At 44.0% G+C, this 14,419-nt stretch overlaps 1 long non-coding RNA gene across 2 annotated transcripts; it reads right to left on the bottom strand.

Annotated features, from left to right (window-relative positions):
- Positions 1-563: 563 nt before the first annotated feature.
- On the bottom strand, positions 564-7,269 carry LOC106432080. Of its 2 annotated transcripts, XR_007325158.1 has the most exons (3): positions 3,789-7,269; positions 2,471-3,283; positions 564-2,385 (listed from the first exon to the last, which is right to left on the bottom strand). It is a non-coding gene; the product is annotated as an uncharacterized LOC106432080 (long non-coding RNA). The 2 variants fall into 2 exon arrangements; XR_001286341.3 differs by having other exon boundaries at positions 2,471-7,269.
- Between the last annotated feature and the right edge of the window lie 7,150 nt (positions 7,270-14,419).

Below are 14,419 nucleotides of genomic sequence, written 5' to 3'. Positions count from 1 at the left end.
GGTTGACTTTCCCGTAAATACCCGCTTTAAACCGTTCGAAAGGCGTTCTGACTCGAAATTTCGATCTGATTTCAGATTTGGAGTCCATTTGAGCAGCTGGAGTTCATAGATACCACCTCTTATTGTTGCTAAGGTGAGGGTCTATTCCCGAACTTCTCGTACACGGCTTAGGACCTCGAATAAATATAGTTTATTTCTAATGTGTTCTGTCTGTGTGAAATCGAGTCTATCATTGCTTGTTTAGTTTTAGATTCTTTGCATAAACCGGAACTAGGGGGTTAGAGGATTCAACATTGATTGTTTCACTTAATGTAAATTCTTAGCTAGGATTGTTTTTGTTTGGAGACGGATACAGAGACGGACTTCTGTATGCCGGATTGTATGGAGGTCATAGCCAACTTTAGTCGACCGGTTGAGCTGTAGACTGGAAGTGTCGATAAATCGTCTACGGGCGTGTGTTACCGAGCACTTTTTCGGTGTGTGTATGAACCGAGCACCTTTTCGGTAGTGTTTTGGCCTGTTAGTGGGCGGCGAGTGTGCACCTCGTTAGGACCATTGTTTGATGCTTGAGTACTTTAGGTACTGTGTTTGACATGCACTAGAATTAAATTATATTTATTCGGAGTGCTATGTCCGGGTCCATGGACTTCGGGGTAGCATCCCATACCTCGCTGAGCGATTCCCCTGTCGCTCACCCCTCATTCTTTCCCCCTTTTAGGTGAGACCGATGAGCAGGAGTGATTATCAGACCGGTGCTATTGGGCTTTTGGTCTTCTATCGCTTTTACCGCTTTTATCTTTATCGGGCCTTTAGGCCTTTGGACTTTTATCGTTTATGTTATTCCTATTTCAGACTTTCGGTTTATATCGTATTTTATATTTCGGATGTTATCGATGTTGGGCTTGTAGGCCTTTTGGTACCGTATTGACTTTTATATTATATGAAGATTATTATTATTTGAGTTGTATTATTATTTTATTTCCGCTTTTATCAATTTATTATATTTCAAAAGTGGCGGGTGTCACAGTCTTCTAGGTATGCAATATCGCCTTGGCGGCTGTGGAGTTGATGAGCTCTGTTCATGGACGTCTCGGACCCTGGACGTCTCGGACCCCCTTCTTTAGGTTTAGAAACCTATATTTATAGTGGAGGTCGTGCCTCCCTCTTAGGATTTGGAAATATTCATTATATTCCTAGATAATAGAATATTTCCCTTTTTCTTAAGGGAGGTCATATGTATTGGAATACTTCCTCTTTCTCTCGGATTTAGGGAGATTCCCTCTTGTCCAAGCTGGTTATCTTATTAAAGGAAGATTTCCATTTGTCCTATGGCAAGGTAAATCACTCGGCCTGGAAGCCAGAGGCAGGACCCAGACCCGGAGGCAGGGACCCAGGCCCGGAGGTAGGAACCCGGAACCTGGGGGCAGGAACCCGGAAGCTGGAGGCAGGAACCCGGAAGCTGGAGTAATATCTTCATGGAATATTTTTCCCCAACAGTGCGCCCCTTATTTTCTGGTTTCATGTTTGAAGGCAGGAAATAACATGATTTTCTTCATAGGACTTCGTGAGTCTTACCATGGTATCAAGCTCCTTGTTGAATTTGGAGTAGGACGTCGGCTCGTAGCCTGAGCCATCAAACTCCCTTGTCGATAGTGCTCGGATCACTACAAGAAATATCGGCATTAATAGCGTCGAGAATGTGCAACCATATCGTTTTCGTAGCGTTTCGAAGAACGCCGTGACAGCCGCAGCTATGGTAGATCCTTCCTCTATCGTAGCGTATTTTCGTGTGCTATAAAAAATAAAGATGCTATAGCGTTTACCCAGTACTATATTAAACTATTTTAATAGCACCTTGTTTTAGCTAGGACATTATTTTCTATCGCGTTTTTATTTTGCCATGGCATAATTTATATTGACATATTTTCAATGCTATGAAAATTAAAATCGTTTGCTGAAAATTTAAAAAAATAAAATTGATTATTATTATTATTAAATATTAAATTTTGGTTTACAACTGATTTCGATATATAAATTAAACCGGTTTGCAAATGATTTCGGTTGATATTAAAATTTTGGTTTACACCTCATTTCGGTTTACAAATTAAACCAGAAGATTACAAATGTTTTCAGTTTATAAATTAAACCAGTTTACATACAAACCGGGTTTAAAACTAATTAACTAACCAAAACATAATTAAGCTTAACCTAAACATAAGCCGCCGCTACCAGAGCGTCCGCCTCCAGCCTCCGCATGCAGTGCCTCCAGCCTCTAGAGCATCCGCCTCAAGCCTTTGTTCTCTTACTCCAGCCTCCACAACCTCTATTCGCTTACGCCAGTCGCATACCTCCTCTGGTTCTTCTTCACACGTTCAATTCTTCTACCTTCACCAAAATTAAAACCACACATAAGAGAGATGATGAGATAGTAGTTATTTGTAGCTCTAAAAAGGAGGAGGGGATTCATTACCATTGACATAGCCAGTATGGAGATGGAGAGACATGGAGCCGTGGGAGAGAGAAAGAGGGAGTCGGAGAAGATGGACGTAGGAGCAACACGCTTCTCTTGCCTCAACTTAGTAAAGTTTGCTTTGTTAAGCTTAGTGAAACCCCTAAACAAAAGCCACAAAATTCATGAGTTCGACAGGGGAGAGAGATGGAAAAGAGAAATCAGTGAGATAAGAGGATGAAGATGGAAGAAATCAGGAAAATCGGTGGTAGAGGTTGACAGAGGAAGAATAAAAAAAACTGGGAGATAGAGGAGAAAAAGTTACGACAGAGGAGAGAGAGGGACAAGAGAATAAACACAAAAGGGTTAAATCTGACCATTGGATTAAAGTATATCAACGGTTAAGATGGTGATCCGCGCACTTTTGTATTAGTGGTTCATATTTTCAGTTCCTTTGTGTGTTTATTAACCAAAAAAACATTTCTGTTGTTTGTGTTTTTTTATTTTATTATTTTGTTATTCTCGGGTCGGGTTCACTCATCAGGCTCTACGCCATTCCAACTGAATCAATACCTAGCAGCCTTTAAGATGGGTTCAGTCATCTGCAACAAATATGAAACTTAAACTCAGTAATAAGAGCTACGATCAGATTCAGAGAAAGACAAATAAGATCTCACCACAAGCTATCAAACTGCAGTTTCAATACAGTCCAGTCACAGCAAAAGGCGATTCAGACACAAGACAAGCTCCTCAGATGCAAGTAACTCACCAAACAGCAACAGGTCTTGTGTATGAGAATGCACTCTCGAAGAAAGAAGAAATAAACATGCATACCTGATAATTAAGAGAAACATAAGCTTTAAAATTTGTTCAGACATGAGCTTTAAAATTGTTCTAAACTAAAGGAACGAACTTTGGCCATCATCAATGAACCGAACAGCTTTACGCTCACGCTCCCTAACATAAAAAATCAGCATAAACTAATGCTTACAATGATACTAAAACTGTTTCTTAGACAGAGATATTCATACAAAACATAACTCATTTTCTTGGGCAAAATATATACGATCCCAAACGTCCATAGAAACAGAGACGAACACAATGAAAAGCAATGCCAAATGCTTCGGCCTTTTGAGATGATACGCTGGATTCATATATCTACATAGCCCAAAACCAGTTATCGATCTACCTCTTGCAAACAAATCCAAATTCCACTCAGATACAAACATCATAAGCCTGAGACTGTGTTCATGCTTAGAGGGTCAACACTCGATTTTTTAAGCCATCTTCAACACAAGAGCCAAAAGAAAAGAGTCTTAGCTCAGAAGCAACAGGTTACCTGAAATTAAACTTCACAACGATTTCCTTAATCTCATCGTCAAAACCATCTTCAAACTCGGGTTGCTCTGGAAACAAAGATCAGAAATCACAAACCCTAGAAAATCTCCTTGGAACCAGAAGCACCAGAAATGTCTGCTTCTTCTACAAAAGAAACAGAGTAGCTAAAAGAAAATGTGAGACCAAATCTAAGGGAGAAAAACTATGGAAAGCCTCAAAGGTTCAAGTTTTAGCTTATAAACATAAAAGAGATGTTACCAGGCTTGCAGAAAGGCAGCCGATGTTACCGTCACTGAAACTCCGTCAGCATCTCCGCCGTGGCTCCGTCTCCTCCTCCGTTAATACTCTTCAATCCCTAGATTTAGTTTCACTGATTCGATTTCAGTAAATCGATTAAAGGGAAACTTAGAGAAACAGATGACCCATAATAGATGAAGATGGATGATGAAGAAGCTCGATTGAAGCAATGGAGAGAAGTTTATTCTTTTTTGTCACGAATGGAAAAGAAGATAAAATAGAGAATTGAGGTTTTTTTTCTTCTGAAGAAAAAAAAAATGAAAAGACCTAGAGAAAAAAAAATAGTTATACTAAAACAAAATATTTTGGTGGCAAAAGTGATATTTTCACTAAGTATTTGGCACCAATGAATTTTACAAGTATAAAAATTGGATTTTTGTCTTCCCGCTTCGTAAAAATCCTGCAAAATACTAAGTAGCGTTGATTTAATGCTATAATAGAGTTAAACATCCAAACTACCCATTTTTAGTAGCAGTTTGTGAATTCGTGCTACCGTGATGTGCTATCAATACTTATATTTCTTGTAGTGGATGTACTTGCGGCCAGTCTGAAAGGATTCACAGCCTGATTGGAGATATAACGCCTGGAGAATGGGCAATAATCCTTGATTCAATATAGACACGTGGTCTAGATCAGGTAGTGTTTTCGTCGATGAACCTAGTGGGCATGATGTCATTACCTGGACGAATGTAAATAGACTTACAGACATGCTTTAATGGGCATGTTTTTGGTCTGAATGAGGATGGTCACGTGGATGTAGTTGTACCCTTGATTCCGATGGCCTGGAAGTGGATAATCAGAAAGAACCACCATGTAGGAACTAGTAAATGCTCCAAGGGAGGACATCAATGTCACACAGGGTCAAGTTGAGCCTGTAAGACTTTCTTCTTCTCCTTTATAAGGATGAGACGTCGCCCCCATGGTGGGGATTGGTCGGAGTTGGCTGAAAGTTTGATGGAGAAACCGGGAACGTCTGCATAAAGGGTGATGTCTCTGCTCATACCCCAGATTCTTATGCTGCTCCTGTAGCTATACTCGGCCTTAGTTCAGGCATGACTTCAGTTTGCATTTCTGGAGGCTCTCTGCTTCCATGAAACGTGTGGAGGAGTGTTGGGTCAGGACCCAAGAATTCTAAGAGGGAGAATTTTGGCGAGGCTAAGGATTAGGGGGATGAGGAGGTTTAATAAGACCCGGAGGCCGAAAGTGAGGATCTTCATGCTTGATTCTACTAGCCTTGCTTGCGCCACTTGAGCTTGTAAAAGCTGTAATGGACTTTCATTCAGGTCTTCGTGACGGTCTCCTTATTACGTTTAGCATACTTGATGCTCCTTGAGGTTTTGATGTTGTAACTGTAGCTTCTTGCCTCGTCTCGGGATTGTACCTTGACTTTTGGCAGGGGGGACGTTTAGCATGTTCGTCTTGTTACTCGGAGATAACCTAGTTGACTCTTGGTACCAGAGTAATATTCCTGGACATGTTGTTTGCGGTGAGCAGTAGTTTCCATGCGGAATGGAGAAGGTGGAACCACTAGTTGAACTCTGCCAATGATTCTTGGCCACTCTCAACTATGTAATACTGCAATCTTCCCCCAGAGGGAGGCTACAAGCAATGCTAGGATGGCCTTGTGTCGTGCTTTCTTGGAGGATCATGGGCATGTTTTCCCAGAATCTGAAGATTTAGAGATACATACTTCTGAAACTCATGGCTCGTGGGTGCGATTCTTCATAAATCGGAGGTTGTATGGACTTTCGTCCAGGAACCTGGAGATTGGATGGACTTCGTCCTGGAACCCGGAGGCTGGATGGAATCTCGTCCTGGAACCCGGCGGCTGGATGGACTCTCGTCCTGGAACCTGGGGCTGTAGGGTGAATCCCTTCTTCAAACCCGTAGGTTTTTGAATTTAGCCCTTTTGGACCCGGAGGTCCTAAGGTGTTATATCGAGCTCTGCCCCTGTGAGTAAGCTGCTCTTAATCGTGTGCGACATTGCACTCTGCCCCCGTAGGTAGGCCACTATCAATGTCGTTTTTTAGATGTTGCATTCTGCCACTCGTTAGTAGGCCACTATCAACATCTGTCTATAAGTTCGTAAACTTTCAGACAGGTATCGCATTCCACCTCCCTTCGTTTCTGGCCCGGAGGCCGTTTATAACCTGGAGGTGTTTTATGAACCCGGAGCTCACTTTTGGACCCGAGGTCATGTGGGAATCCGGAGTATCTCCTTTAGATCCTGAGATCTTATTTGGAACCCGGAGGTTGAGTAAGGACCCAAAGGTCGTTTGGGAACCCAAAGGTTCCTTCAGACCCTGAGGTCGTATTTAGGACCCGGAGGTTTCTTTTGGACCCGGAGGTCGTTTCGAACCCGTAGGTTGCTTTAGACCCGGAGGTTGTTTTGAACCCGGAGGTTGTTTTGAACCCGGAGGTTGCTCTGGACCCAGAGGTCGTTTGGGAACCCAGAGGTTCCTCTAGACCCGAAGGTCATTTTGAACCCGTAGGTTTCTTTCGGACCCGAAGGTCGTTTTGAACCCGGGGTTATATAAGAACCTGAGGTTTACCTTTTCCAGGCCCTGAGATCTTTTCAGGACCCGAAGACTGCATGGGGACCCAAAGGTTCTTAATAACCCGGGGGTTCTGATCTAATAACCCTGAGGTTATATTAGACCCCGAGTTTATAAGAACCCGGAATATTTGGTTTTGCAGGGACCGTACTCCACCTTCCTAGGCAAGACTACTCTCGGTACCTGTTCGAATTTCCCATTCTACCGCTCGGAAGCTGGCCACTATCAAGTTCCTATGATGTATTCTACTTCTGCAGGAAGTCACTGACAGGCTTAGAGGGTGCTGGTGTGGGTGTTATGACCTAAGTGCCAGGCTTACGCTGCTTTCCACGTCTGGAGAAGCAGGATTTAGATTGCTCCCTTTATTTCACAGTACTTTTGCAATGAATATGTGCCATGTGTTCCCTGTATTGTGTAGCTCGTAGCGTTTTAATACATGTACTTTTCACAATGGTACTCTAAGGACCCCGATGCGCCTTAGACTGCACAGGGGTTTTAGGTAGTTTTGACAGCATACTCAGGCTTGCGCAAACCCATTCCTGCTTTATGTCTCATACCCATTATCGCTCCCTGTAGGAGGTTGAATACAGTACTTTTGCCGTCGTATTTAATATGCACTCTGCCTGAGAGTAAGCGTGTAAGCTCCTCAAGCAGTACCTTGCATTATATGTAATATGCTCCCTGCCTGAGAGTAAGCGTGTAAGCTCCTCAGGCAGTACCTTTGCATTATATTTAATATGCTCCCTGCCTGAGAGTAAGCGTGTAAGCTCCTCAGGCAGTACCTTTGCATTATATGTAATATGCTCCCTGCCTGAGAGTAAGCATGTAAGCTCCTCAGGCAGTACCTTGCATTATATGTACGCCGTATCCCGCATGGGAGTAGGCTCTTGGGGCAGGAGTACTATATTTGACCGCATACTATGGCTTGTGCTAGCCCATTCCTACGATTGTCAAATATTTTCCATGCGTCATATGTGGGTTTTCCACTTTGCACAAGATCATAGGATCTAGTAATCCCTTTAATTGGTCTGGAGGCAGGGATGGATGCATGGGTCGGAGCCGGAGCTTCTCTCAATAGGAACCTGGAGGCCGGTGTCCTGTTTGAGGCCTAGAAGATTTTCCCAACCAGTTTGCCCCTTATTTCTCGATTTCATCCTCGAACTCGGGGAATAACCTATGCACTCAAGTCAACCGGAGTTGCTCATTCTCAGCAGGCTTCCCCTGGACAGGACATCGCTTCAGTAATCCTTCTTTCCCAGGTTCTTCTTAGGTCTGGACCTCGTTCGAACCTGGAGGATAACAAGTTTGCCCGGGATAGATCGGGGTCTAGTAGATGTTTCCAGGTTCTATACTTGCTTAGAGATGACCTGGCGAGGTTCAGGACCTTGGTTGCATTCCATTGGATGTCAAGACTTATTCATGGGGCTCGAGGCCTGAAGTAGTTCTCTCTTGGTTGGCGCAAGACCTGATGGAGAAATGTTCGATGCTTCAGTGGGCATCAACATCAGCTTGTCGGTGGCATGTCCCTTGGGCTTGGCGTGAACAGGACGTCGCTCTGAAATCTCCTTTTCCAGGTTCTTCTTAGGCTTGGCCCGTGTTTGAACCTGGAGGAGAGTCGATTTCCCCGAGGTTGACAAGGGTCTAATGGATATTCCCAGCCTTGTGGCTGGTTTAGGTCGATTGACCCAGGAAGATTCAGGATCATGGCATTGCATGTCGATAGATGGCAAGACTCGTAGGTTTGGCTGGTGAAGATCACTTGTATTAGTTGAAATCTGTTGTAGATGATCTGTTGCCCCGCTCGGAAGTAGGAATTCTTGATCTTGGATTCGCATTGCAGTGATAAACGAGATCTGTATTCCTGGCGCAGGACCTCGTTGGCGCATAGCCACATATTTCCTGGACCCGAATGGCACATGACTGGGGCAAGGAAACGAATGATCGATTTACTTCTTGCTTATGTGCCCCCATGATTGGATATTGGCTGGAGAATGATCTTCTGAAGAACATACGCCCTAACTCTAGGATGGAGAAGTTCTGTACTAGGAGGTAGTAGTCGAGTGAAGACCACGATTTTTCTCATTCCTTCTTCGAGAGGAACGAAACCCTTTGTTGAGGCGTTGAGGCCGATTCTTTGTCGTACTACCCTGAGGTGTCGACGTACATCGTGTAGGAATTCTTAGTCCCTGATGATTCTTCTCTGGAATCTAAGCCTGCTAAGGGATTCATGTTTTGATCCTGTTGGACCAGTAGATTTATCCTTGGTAACCTGGAGGTTTCGAGGAATTAGTGCTCTGACACAGGAGGATCTATAGATATTGCACCCGGAGGTGAATATTTGTTTTGCAGTCTCGAACCCAGAGTCTTTATTGACTTAGTACGACATCACACTCTGTCCTCCGGAGATGGACCATTCTTGATGTGGATTGGATGTGGGCTGTTGTCGAGATAGCACCCGTTCCTTTCTGTGGAGCCATTCGGAGTGCCTTCAAGATCTATGGGACAGCTTTGTGGTAATAAAACTTTTGTGGGACGCGTGGTTCTGCAGTTTCCGGTACTCTTATCTGGTCTCAAGTCTTTATATATTGTCATCTTGGATGTATCTTCTCGAAATCCGGCGATTACGGAAATATCTTCCTGAGGTCCGAAGGATCTGGAATTTATCCTCCTGAAACATGTAGGTTCGTGGGCTTAGTTCCCTAGAAACCCGGAGTTCGTGGAACTGATTCTCTTGGAACCCGAAGGTTTTGGGGTAGACCCTTCTAAAACATGGAGGTTCCCGGATGCTGGCGAGCTCCTCTGTCTGCCTTGCCAATGACCTTTGTACCTCTGGCGTATTGAGCAATATCTTTGCTCTTTGCACCAGGACGGCACTCCTTGTGTGCTTCTATTTTTCAGGTAAAGCAACAATACTTCTCCATCTCTGGGCTTGGAGAGTATGGGTTGATATGGTCTCATGTGATTTTGGATCCAGATTGGTCCATAGGCATGGATTGACCTGGGTTTGGAGTCGGAATCCGTTGTTTGGATAGCAGGGGTTGGCGTATTCTATCGTGTATCAGGAGATGATTGATCATCCACGAATATTGAATTTCTCATATTCCTTGGATTTCCTTCTTTGCATGCGTCGTTCGATGACTCGTTCTAGCTGCTCTCTGCCCCCGCTTGGGTGAGCCACTCTCAGCGTTTCACGATGTCTTTTAACGTCTAGGCTGCTCTCTGCTTCCCCTTGGGTGAGCCACTCTCAGCGTTTTTTGGACGTCATTCGATGACTCGTCGCCTCGTCTTGAATCTCCTTTGCCACAGATATGTTGATGGGAGTTGTTGATGCGTGTAGCCCTGTGGGTTAACCCTTAGCTCATCTGCCCCTGCTTTCCTCGTGGTCGTGTGTGGGAACCGAAATTTGCACTGTCGATTTCTGTTTAAATTAGGAAAGTAGGAGAACCCTAGTTTTCCAGAGGTCCCGGATATCTGCTAATACCACACGCTAAGCAATCAGAACACGAGATAACAACGATAAATTATATGAAATCGTAAAAAGAAAGCAAAGAGAAGTCTTATTCCGAATTTGCGTATGAGCGTTTACAACAAGGTATAAGCCTGGCCTCGAGAGCTGTCGGTGAGATTCCTAGTTCTAACAACCCTAAGACGGCTAAACCTAATTGAGTCGTAGCTCGAATAACAAAAACGGAAAGTTGCTTGATTGCCCTAAGTGCTAAGTTTTCTCTGAGAAAGTCTCTCTCCATGCCTCTCGCCTAGGACTCCTTATATACTGGCTCCTAGGCCGGTTTGCACTTTTCCTCTTCTGTCCTTAAGCCGTCATAGCGTAAAAATGGAGACATTCCATTTTATCCGATCTTCGTAATTATCTTCAAAATTTCGTATTTATCCGCGAAAACTTGACATTTATCTTTCCTTGCGAACCAAGCGTAAACCGTCATGCGGCTTACGGGCTGTTGGTTAAGAAATCGTAAGTTAGGCCTCGAGTCATGTCTTAGGTCCCTTTGGGCCGTCTTCTGACTCGAAGCGTTTATTACGGCTTCTTTCGATAAAGAACGAACTTTCCACGGTTTTTACGATAAAGTTTGATCGATGACTTAGAATGGCGGGAAACATGAAATGGGTTCGCTACGGTCTTCGGGAGATAGCATCGAAGGGTAGACAAGAATGCATGGACTAATGTCGTATCGACGTTTCGGAAGAGCTCAGTCGCTACGTAGCGACCGAGCTTGGCTCGAGCTCGGTCGCCACGTAGCGACCGAGCTTTGGCTCGAGCTCGGTCACTACGTAGCGACCGAGCGGAACGAACGCTCGGTCGCTACGTAGCGACCAAGCTTTGGCTCGAGCTCAGTCGCTACGTAGCGACCAAGCGGAACGGATGCTCGGTCGCTACGTAGCGACCAAGCTGAACGGACGCTCTGTCGCTACGTAGCGACCGAGCGGAATGGATCGGTCGCTACGTAGCGACCGAGCTTTGGCTCGTACACTCGGTCGCTACGTAGTGACCGAGCTTGGCTCGAGCTCGGTCGCTACGTAGCGACCGAGCGGAACGGACGCTCGGTCGTTACGTAGCGACAGAGCTTGGCTCAAGCTTGGTCGCTACGTAGCGACCAAGCGGGATGAACGCTCGGTTGCTACGTAGCGACCAGACAGCGTGCATGTGCGGTAGTTGCGTAATGACCGAACTTTGTTCGTCCGTGTTCTGATCGTCATACTCGGACCTATCCATAATTGGTCTGGGTATGTTTCCGATGGTTTATGTTTGATCTAAATAGAATTCGAACAAAGCTTTATCTTGGGAACATACGTTGCGACGTTCTCTTGACCGAGCATGATTTGTTGCGGAAAGACATACTCGTATTTTGCGAAGATTTGGATATTATTTCGTCGTAACCGTTTTTGACCCCAACAGATTCCGTCGTGACCGATTTTGACCCCAACAGTTAGCCCCCAAGCTTGTTAGAACCATGAGATTCTAGCGTGAGGTTCTAGCGAGTGGCTTGGCAAGTTAGGCAAGTTAGGTGAGTTAGGTGGAATTTATGGTCGAAAAGGTCCGTGGTAAGTGGTCTTCTCGCTCTTCTAAAAGTAGAACGCGATAAGATTGGGGCTGCGCCTTATGACGGCTGCCTACGTACCCTTGTTGAAGGGATCAAGCCTTACGTAGTTCGTCTTGGAGTTAAAGTTTGTATGACTAGTTTTCCAGCGAGACCTTTACGGTCTGGTTTTTATGTTGAGGTTATCAGGCGTGTTGCTGCCGATGGCATTTTATATGGGTGTAGAAGGAAGACTACGAGTTGTCATCTCGTAATCTAACTCTGTGTGAACTGCTATATATGTGATCTGTTTCGAGAGTTGTCCGTAGTGTGTAAACTTGTGGGATTTCTGAAGACGCTCGAATATTGGCAAAGAGACAAATTTTGGGATCTCGTATCAAGGTTTTTGATACTATGCATAGAGATGTTAGAGACCAGTGCATTGGGTTTGGGGCAAGAGCTAGGTTTACTCCTGGTTTTTGAGGGTGCGATGACTAATTCGACTTACGTATCCCGTTTCAGTTTCATCCTGATTCCATACCGATTTAAAGTCCGCGATAGGTTCTCGGCTTATACGACTTGTATGGTTGGAACCGAGCATCTCTCCAAGGACAATTTTTAAGCCTCCTGGAAGTGCTGACCAAAAATTTTGGGTTTTTTTTATAGCGCTATTATCATTGTGTCGGATGTACGAGAGTCATCTCTACGAGATGGCTAAGTCTGTTTAAGACGTTAAGAGTTTGTTGTGATCAGAAACAAACTTAATGGTTAAAAGTACCGTTTTGAGTCTTCGCGAAGGATATGTTTTGAGAAGATGTTAGTGCGTATGACTGTCTGGTCTTCCAAGAAAGTATTTTTATCGAGGAAGGAATTTTCATCGAAGAACGAATCTTTAGGCGTCTGCGACATCTCGCGATGCTGAAGATTTGTTATTCTTTCGTATGCCATGTTTCGTGCTAGAAATGTTCGCGGGCTTGAAGATGTTTCGCGATGTTGCAAGGGATTAGTCTTAGCCCTGCGTTTGGGAAACATTCTGGTTCGACTACGGATGTTCGCAGCCAGAATTGTTGTTCCTGTTTGGATTAGATTTGCGATCGAGGAGTTAGGACCAAGGGGTCGCGTAAATTTGTCCCCGGAAAGAGGCATCCTCCTATACCGTGCTTTGTGTGGTGTTGGCCTTCCGAGATTTCTTTCGTGTCTATTTGAGGATGTTACGTATAGCTATAGGAGCTATGTTACGAGTTTTCCTTACATGCCGCATTTTACGAGTAAAACACAGGGGGCTTAAAGTGAATCGTAGTATATGGAACCTGGTCGATTTTTGACAAGTGGAACCTTTCCGTTAACTGTTTGGTTGTTAGGACTGAGTTTTGTTATGACGAATTTACCGTATGATTCCTGTTTTTGGGTGGTACGATAATTGTTTGTGTAATCGTTACTTGGCGTTTCAAGACAAATTCCGGATTACCGTTTAGCCGTCAAGTTATTGGAGCGGTGGTCGCTCAATTGTTTTTTGGCTTTGCATGAAGGTTGTGCTCAGCTTTATAGCCAAGGACGTTGTTCCCAAAGGATTAGACCATGACACTTTTGTGTTGTCAATAAGGTCAAGTCGGTTAGAATCGTCCTTAAAGGGGATGTTGTAACCTAGTTCGGCTTCGAAGGAAAGGCGTAATTGAGCGAGTGACGAATGGCGTTTATCAAGATTGATAGGCCGAGTATGCCCATGGTGGTAGAAAATGTTTTTCCACTTTAGGTTTAATTTATACGATGAAAGTTTCGTATAATGTTTCCTTTATTCGTATGGAAGTTGTTTCCTTTGTTTCCGAGGGAGATAAAGCCAAAGAAGCTCGATACAGAGCCCGTACGGAGTCAGTTGCGGGGTGATTTCCTGCTCGGACATGACCAAGCGGATTGAGAGCGGATGCCAGTGAGTCGCGGGGCTAAAGAATGAGACCTTTCAGAGCGTGGTGCGAGGAAGTAAAGTTTATATTGGTCGTCCAATGTCGGATCATACAGCTTGGTTTTTTGCTATAAGGAAAGTACTTTTTCATAAAACCTGTTACGTTTACTTGCGAAAGTTACTTCGTATGACATGATCTGATTATACGAAGGATTTTTTGCGTAAGTAACGGGCGACCGGTTTTTACGAATTTATTAAATTGACGCGACATATGGAGATGTCAAAATAACGATGTTTCCGCAGATTTTTGAGAAACGTTTTTGCTTTTGTTTTTATTCTTCGGTGAAAGTTTCTCTGCGTCACTCATGGAGTTTTACCAAAGGTTATTTCACCGAGATCTAGTCGCGAAACGTTTTTGCAGGTTACTTGATTGAATCAGTTAAACAGTGATAGACTTAGTCGACGAGCGGGGAGGACGTGTTCTCTTTGTCGTATTTTCTGTTACTTTTGTTCTTGATTTTGCTCTGTCGCAAATGTTTTTGATGTTTTTACGCGAGTCGGTTGGTTGAATGGAAAATGAGAGTGATGCTTGGATGTTTGAAAATTTCTCGTATAATGATTCTTATACGAAACTCGTTTTCTCAAATCGGAAAAGATCTTTATGACTTCAGCAAATCATCGACTTTCATTCTGAAGTTTGGCAGATGTTTTCTAAACGAATGATTGCGATGATAGATGCTGTATAGTCTTTGAGAATTTTTCCAACATGGATTGGATCAGTTCCTAGCGTTTAGACGAATCTCAGATTGTCGTTTGCTTTTAGGATGATCTTGACGAGACATCGCAT

The sequence above is a fragment of the Brassica napus genome, chromosome C6, assembly GCF_020379485.1.
Source record: "Brassica napus cultivar Da-Ae chromosome C6, Da-Ae, whole genome shotgun sequence".
In the NCBI taxonomy this organism is placed as follows: Eukaryota; Viridiplantae; Streptophyta; class Magnoliopsida; order Brassicales; family Brassicaceae; genus Brassica; species Brassica napus.
This window is presented reverse-complemented; position numbering and strand designations above follow the sequence as displayed.